General features: G+C 33.2%; 1 protein-coding gene across 3 annotated transcripts in view; it reads right to left on the bottom strand.

Moving 5' to 3' along the window:
• Window positions 1–7,500, bottom strand: part of LOC133572828 (uncharacterized) — a 47,286-nt gene that overhangs the window by 15,188 nt on the left and 24,598 nt on the right. The gene's annotated exons all lie outside the window — the stretch shown is intronic.

The raw sequence follows: 7,500 nt of genomic DNA, 5'->3' as shown, positions 1-7,500 counted from the left end.
TCCTGAGGGAAGACTTTGATGCAAACATCACCTATATCACTTTTGATCGTCCAAAATGATGCTGTTGAATGGAGGCAAGTCAAACACTTGGGCCAGGCGGAAAACCGGCCTGTGCCTTCGCACCGCCCACAAGCCCATTGATTGGCTTTATGCCGAGCGAGACACGCGAGACGGAGGTTTGTGGGTTCGATTCCTGCCACAATCATTTAAACCAGTTCTAATTATGGATAGCCCACCATTGTTTTCTGCACAGATATTTATTTAAAAAAAACACTAATTATGTTCACTTCAATTTGCTCAATATATTGGGACTTTGTGTAAAAGATGACAACTGACCATACACCTCTCTCCCATGGCTCTGTGCTGAGGGCATCACTCTCTTTCCTCCTCGTACTTCTTCAGTACTTCTTTTTTAAACAGTCTTTTAAATGTAATCATGCTAGAACAGGTTTTTAACTCGTCCCCTAAGTTGTTCCACAGACTGACTCCACGCACTGAAATGCACATTCCTTTTAAAGTTGTTCTAAATTTAGACAAATATAATTTGTTGTTTCCTCTTAGACTGTAACTTTTAGATGTTTTAGTTTTCAGATGTTTTTCGATATTTAAGATGTTTTAGATGTTTTTAGCTTTTAAACGTTTTGAAATTGTTTTAGATATTTTAGCTCTCATATGCGTTGTTTTGAAGTGTCTTTAAATGTTTTTACATTTTGGTTTTAGTTGTTTTGAAATGTGTATGTTTTTAATTTTCAGATGTTATTCGTTTTTAGGTATTTCGGATGTGTTTTGTTTTTTATTGTTTTTATTCTTCGGCTGTTTTTAAGGGTTTTAGTTTTAAAACCTTTTTAAATGTTTTTTTTTTTTTTTAGAGGTTTTTGATTTTGAGATGGGTTTTATTTGTTTATTTATTTTTTTAATCATTTTTAATTTTAATTTTATTTTTTTAGGTATTTAGTTTTTAAATGTTTGTAGTTTTTAAATGTTTGTAGTTCTACACAGGATTTTCACTTTAAATGTTTTTGATTTTTAGATGTTTTAGTTTTCAGATGTTTTTCGATATTTAAGATGTTTTAGATGTTTTTAGCTTTTAAACGTTTTGAAATTGTTTTAGATATTTTAGTTCTCATATGCGTTGTTTTGACGTGTCTTTAAATGTTTTTACATTTTGGTTTTTAGTTGTTTTGAAATGTATATGTTTTTAATTTTCAGATGTTATTCGTTTTTAGGTATTTCAGATGTGTTTTGTTTTTTATTGTTTTTATTCTTCGGCTGTTTTTAAGGCTTTTAGTTTTACAACCTTTTTAAATGTTTTTTTTTTAGAGGTTTTTGATTTTGAGATGGGTTTTAATTTGTTTATTTATTTTTTTAATAATTTTTTATTTTAATTTTATTTTTTTAGGTATTTAGTTTTTAAATGTTTATAGTTTTACACAGGATTTTCACTTTAAATGTTTTTGATTTTTAGATGTTTTAGTTTTCAGATGTTTTTCGATATTTATGATGTTTTTAGCTTTTAAACGTTTTGAAATTGTTTTAGATATTTTAGTTAAGGGACGGCGTGGCGCAGTGGAAGAATGGCCGTGCGCGACCCGATGGTCCCTGGTTCAATCCCCACCTAGTACCAACCTCGTCATGTCCGTTGTGTCCTGAGCAAGACACTTCACCCTTGCTCCTGATGGGTGCTGGTTAGCGCCTTGCATGGCAGCTCCCTCCATCAGTGTGTGAATGTGTGTGTGAATGGGTAAATGTGGAAGTAGTGTCAAAGCGCTTTGAGTACCTTGAAGGTAGAAAAGCGCTATACAAGTACAACCCATTTATGGTGAGCATCTCTATCCTGGAATAAGTTCTTTATATTGGATGGTAGAGAGTTTTGGGATGCCCTAAACATCATTTGAGCAGTTTTAAAGTTGATTACCTCGTGCAGTTTAAAGGGGAACATTATCACAAGACCTATGTAAGCGTCAATATATACCTTGATGTTGCAGAAAAAAGACCATATATTTTTTAAAGCGATTTCCGAACTCTAAATGGGTGAATTTTGGCGAATTAAACGCCTTTCTAATATTCGCTCTCGAGTCAAATCAGCTCTAATAATAATAATAATAATAACTGGGATTTATATAGCGCTTTTCTAAGTACCCAAAGTCGCTTTACATGTAGAACCCATCATTCATTCACACCTGGTGGTGGTAAGCTACTTTCATAGCCACAGCTGCCCTGGGGTAGACTGACGGCTCTGTTTTTTTCCGTTTTTTCGACTGCTTTCCGTACCTTGGAGACATCATGCCTCGTCGGTGTGTTGTCGGAGGGTGTAACAACACGAACAGGGACGGATTCAAGTTGCACCAGTGGCCCAAAGATGCCAAAGTGGCAAGAAATTGGACGTTTGTTCCGCACACTTTACCGACGAAAGCTATGCTACGACAGAGATGGCAAGAATGTGTGGATATCCTGCGACACTCAAAGCAGATGCATTTCCAAAGATAAAGTCAAAGAAATCTGCCGCCAGACCCCCATTGAATCTGCCGGAGTGTGTGAGCAATTCAGGGACAAAGGGCCTCGGTAGCACGGCAAGCAATGGCGGCAGTTTGTTCCCGCAGACGAGCGAGCTAAACCCCCTGGATGTCTTGGCTCACACCGTCCCGATGATCAAGAGACGAATATCGACCCGAGCTTCCCTGGCCTGCTGACATCAACTCCAAAACTGGACAGATCAGCTTTCAGGAAAAGAGAGCGGATGAGGGTATGTCTACAGAATATATTAATTGATGAAAATTGGGCTGTCTGCACTCTCAAAGTGCATGTTGTTGCCAAATGTATTTCATATGCTGTAAACCTAGTTCATAGTTGTTAGTTTCCTTTAATGCCAAACAAACACATACCAATCGTTGGTTAGAAGGCGATCGCCGAATTCGTCCTGGCTTTCTCCCGTCGTGTCGTTTTCGTCGGTTTCGCTCGCATACGGTTCAAACCGATATGGCTCAATAGCTTCAGTTTCTTCTTCAATTTGGTTTTCGCTACCTGCCTCCACACTACAACCATCCGTTTCAATACATGCGTAATCTGTTGAATCGCTTAAGCCGCTGAAATCCGAGTCTGAATCCGAGCTAATGTCGCTATAGCTTGCTGTTCTATGCGCCATGTTGGCTTCACTATGTGACGTCAAAGGAAAATGGACGGGTGTTTATAACGATGGTTAAAATCAGGCACTTTGAAGCTTTTTTTAGGGATATTGCGTGATGGGTAAAATTTTGAAAAAAAACTTCGAAAAATATAATAAGCCACTGGGAACTGATTTTTAACGGTTTTAACCATTCTGAAATTGTGATAATGTTCCCCTTTAAGTTGCTTTAACTCCATGAATAGTGGATTTCAATGATGTCTGTAGTGAACATTAGACACAATCCTAATGGCCTTTTTCTGCAGAGTGACTAAAGGCTGTAGATGAGATTTATAACAATTTCCCCAGACTTCAACACAATAGTTTAAATATGACATAATAAATGAATGATACAATAACAGCAGAGCATTGGTGTTCAATCATACTTGCCAACCTTGAGACCTCCGATTTCGGGAGGTTGGGGGGGGGGGGGGTGTTCAGCATGGTTAGAAAAATAGTGACAGAGAATAGAACAAGGATGGACAATTCAACCCTTAACTCAACAATGAGTAGATGAGTGTTATGTGTGTGTATATGTGTAAATAAATGAACACTGAAATTCAAGTATTTCTTTAATTTATTTATATATATATATATATATATATATATATATATATATATATATATATATATATATATATATATATATATATATATGTCTTAATAAGGTTATCCAAAAAATAGTGCTCGATACCGTAGTAGAGCGCAATATATGTATGTGTGGGAAAAAAATCACAAGACTATTTCATCTCTACAGGCCTGTTTCATGAGGGGGGGTTCCCTCAATCATCAGGAGATTTTAATGGGAGCATTCACATACCATGGTTTATATAGGGCACAGAGTGGGTGGGTACAGGCTGGCGTAGGGGCGTGGTGATTGGCTCATGTGTTACCTAGGAGGTGTTTCCGTCTGTGGCGGCATGCTGTTACCGTCTGCAAGCGCAGCGAAATTGTAACAGCATGCCGCCACAGACGGAAACACCTCCTAGGTAACACATGAGCCAATCACCACGCCCCTACGCCAGCCTGTACCCACCCACTCTGTGCCCTATATAAACCATGGTATGTGAATGCCTCCCATTAAAATCTCCTGATGATTGAGGGAACCCCCCCTCATGAAACAGGCCTGTAGAGATGAAATAGTCTTGTGATTTTTTTCCCACACATACATACATATATATATATATATATATATATATATATGTATATATATATATATATATATATATATTGTATATATATATATATATATATACATATGTATATATATATATATATATATATATATATATATATATATATATATATATATATATATACCGTATATATAAATAAATTAAAGAAATACTTGAATTTCAGTGTTCATTTATTTACACATATACACACACATAACACTCATCTACTCATTGTTGAGTTAAGGGTTGAATTGTCCATCCTTGTTCTATTCTCTGTCACTATTTTTCTAACCATGCTGAACACCCTTTCGCAGGTACCCAGAAAGGTTTCGAGTACCACCAAAAAAACTGAATCTCTGAAGACAGTATACAAATCTGTGTTAAAGGTGTACAAATACTGTTTGTATAATAAGCATGTTATTTTTTTTTTTACAAATGAGGGTTAAGAGTTCAGTACTAAAAAAAAAAAGAAAAAAGAATGTGGCTTAAGTACAGTTTTTTAATTGAGCTGCTGCATTTTTTGGTTGGGTTGTTTATTTATTTTGAGTAACTTCTATACATTTCTAAAAGGGGAATAATGTAATAGAGTTATCTATGTTTGTCTGTTGCCATCTCCTGGTGAACGTTGGCTATAGCGTACTGGGGTTACTTTTTGGTTGGCCAACGATTTACGTGGTGTTGCGCACCTGACGTCACTCAGGTCCGCATGGAGCTGGAGGGGGCGTGGCTTCCAGCTCCGCCTGAATTTCGGGAGATTTTCGGGAGAAAATTTGTCCCGGGAGGTTTTCGGGAGAGAAGCGCTGAATTTCGGGAGTCTCCCGGAAAATCCGGGAGGGTTGGCAAGTATGTGTTCAATAAATGACATCATCTGCTCATCATTCCAACACATTTAGCAACTTTTGTCCTCAGGTAATTTATATGAGGCTTCCATGATATATTTTCATCTATTACCACTCCTAAGAATGAATTTTGTTGAACATATTCTATTGGTGTATCATCAATAACAATCCTGATGGGTATATTACTTGTGCGATTGCTAAAGAGCACGATTTTGGTCTTCTTTAAATTCAGAGACAATTTGTTGGTCTTAAACCAAGTTTTTAACTTGATCATCTCCTCAGTTACAGAGTCCAGAAGTTGCTTCATGTCGTCACCTGTACATGTAATGGTTGTATCGTCAGCAAAGAGGATTAACTTCAGCAGTGTTGATACTTTACATATTTCGTTGATGTACATTATAAATAGTGTGGGTCCCAGTATCGACCCCTGGGGGACTCCACAGGTTATGTTCATGAGTGTAGATTGATGTTGGTCCATCTGAACAATCTGCTGTCTCTCATTCAAGTAGCTCTTTAGCCATTTCCCTGTCACTCCCCTTATGCCAGAATTTTACACTTTATTTACCAAAATCTGGTGGTCAATGGTATCGAAAGCCTTTTGCAGATCAATAGAAATTCCTATAACAAATGTATTCTTCTCGATACCATTAGTAATGTTTTCTATTAAATCACTTAAAGCTAATGATGTTGACCTATTTTGACAGAACTCATATCAATCAGATAATAATTTGTGCTTTGAACCTTGTGTTATCGTCATTAGGAGTATTTTGCCGTAGTGTTCTAGGTACCAAAAAAAAAAAAATTCCTTTATTTAATCCGAATCATCATTGAGTTGTTTTTTTTAGTATTGTATTTCTAATTTTCTAATAAATATTGTATTTCTAAGTCTTCTCATCACTAGAATATATCCTTGTTGGTAGGGGTCCTCCAAAAAACTTCTAAATTTTTTATTACCATTCAAAATGGAGTTATAATTTTCAAGAATCAATTTAAAAAATAATATATATATATATATATAAAATAATTTTTTTATAAAAAATTTTTAACAACGTTTATTGATATTATTATTATACATTTTTTGTTCTTTTTCATTATTGTATTTCTTATAAAAATTGTATTTGTGTGTCTTTTGAATGACTTTGTACATTTCTGCACTTTTGTAAAAATAAAACAAATATGTGTATGTAAATATATATATATATATATATATATATATATATATATATATATATATATATATATATATAAATGCACAAAGTAATTCAAAATACACACAAATACAATTTTTATTAGAAATATATATATATGTATATAATTTATTTTTATTTTTATAAAAGTGCAGAAATGTACAAAGTCATTCAAAAGACACACAAATGCAATTTTTATTAGAAATGCAATAATGAAAAACGACAAAAAATGTATAACAATAATATCAATAATTGTTAAAAAAAAATGTACAAAAAAATTATTATATATATATATCGATTAACTTTTTTGTAAAAAATGTTTTTGTTTGTTTTTTTGTTAAAACAATGTTTTACAAAAAAAAAATATATATATATATATAATATTTTTTTTGTAAAAACATTTTTCAACAACAATTATTGATATTATTATACATTTTTTGGGTTTTTTTCATTATTGTATTTCTAATAAAAATAGTATTTGTGTGTCTTTTGAATGACTTTGTACATTTCTGCACTTTTATAAAAATAATTTTAATATGATATAATATAATTTTAATATAATATAAAATAATATGTATAAATGAAAAGTACAAAGTCATTCAAAAGACACACAAATACAAATTGTATTAGAAATATATATATATATATATATATATATATATATATATATATATATATATATATATATATATATATATATATAATTTATTTTTATTTTTATAAAAGTGCAGAAATGTACAAAGTCATTCAAAAGACACACAAATACAATTTTTATTAGAAATACAATAATGAAAAAGAACAAAAAAAATATAATAATAATATCAATAATTGTTGTTAAAAAAAAATTTAACTAAAAAATTATTTTATATATATACACACACACACGCACGCACACACACACACACACACACACACACACACACACACACACACACACACACACACACACACACACACACACACACACACACACACACACACACACACACACACACACACACACACACACACACACACACACACACACACACACACACACACACACACACACACACACACACATATATATATATATATATAAATAGACATTTATTTTTTTTAGTTAAGAAAAAATTTTGGATTAAAAAAGATCTAACAAA

Source organism: Nerophis lumbriciformis, linkage group LG30, assembly GCF_033978685.3.
Source record: "Nerophis lumbriciformis linkage group LG30, RoL_Nlum_v2.1, whole genome shotgun sequence".
Classification (NCBI taxonomy): domain Eukaryota; kingdom Metazoa; phylum Chordata; class Actinopteri; order Syngnathiformes; family Syngnathidae; genus Nerophis; species Nerophis lumbriciformis.
This window is presented reverse-complemented; position numbering and strand designations above follow the sequence as displayed.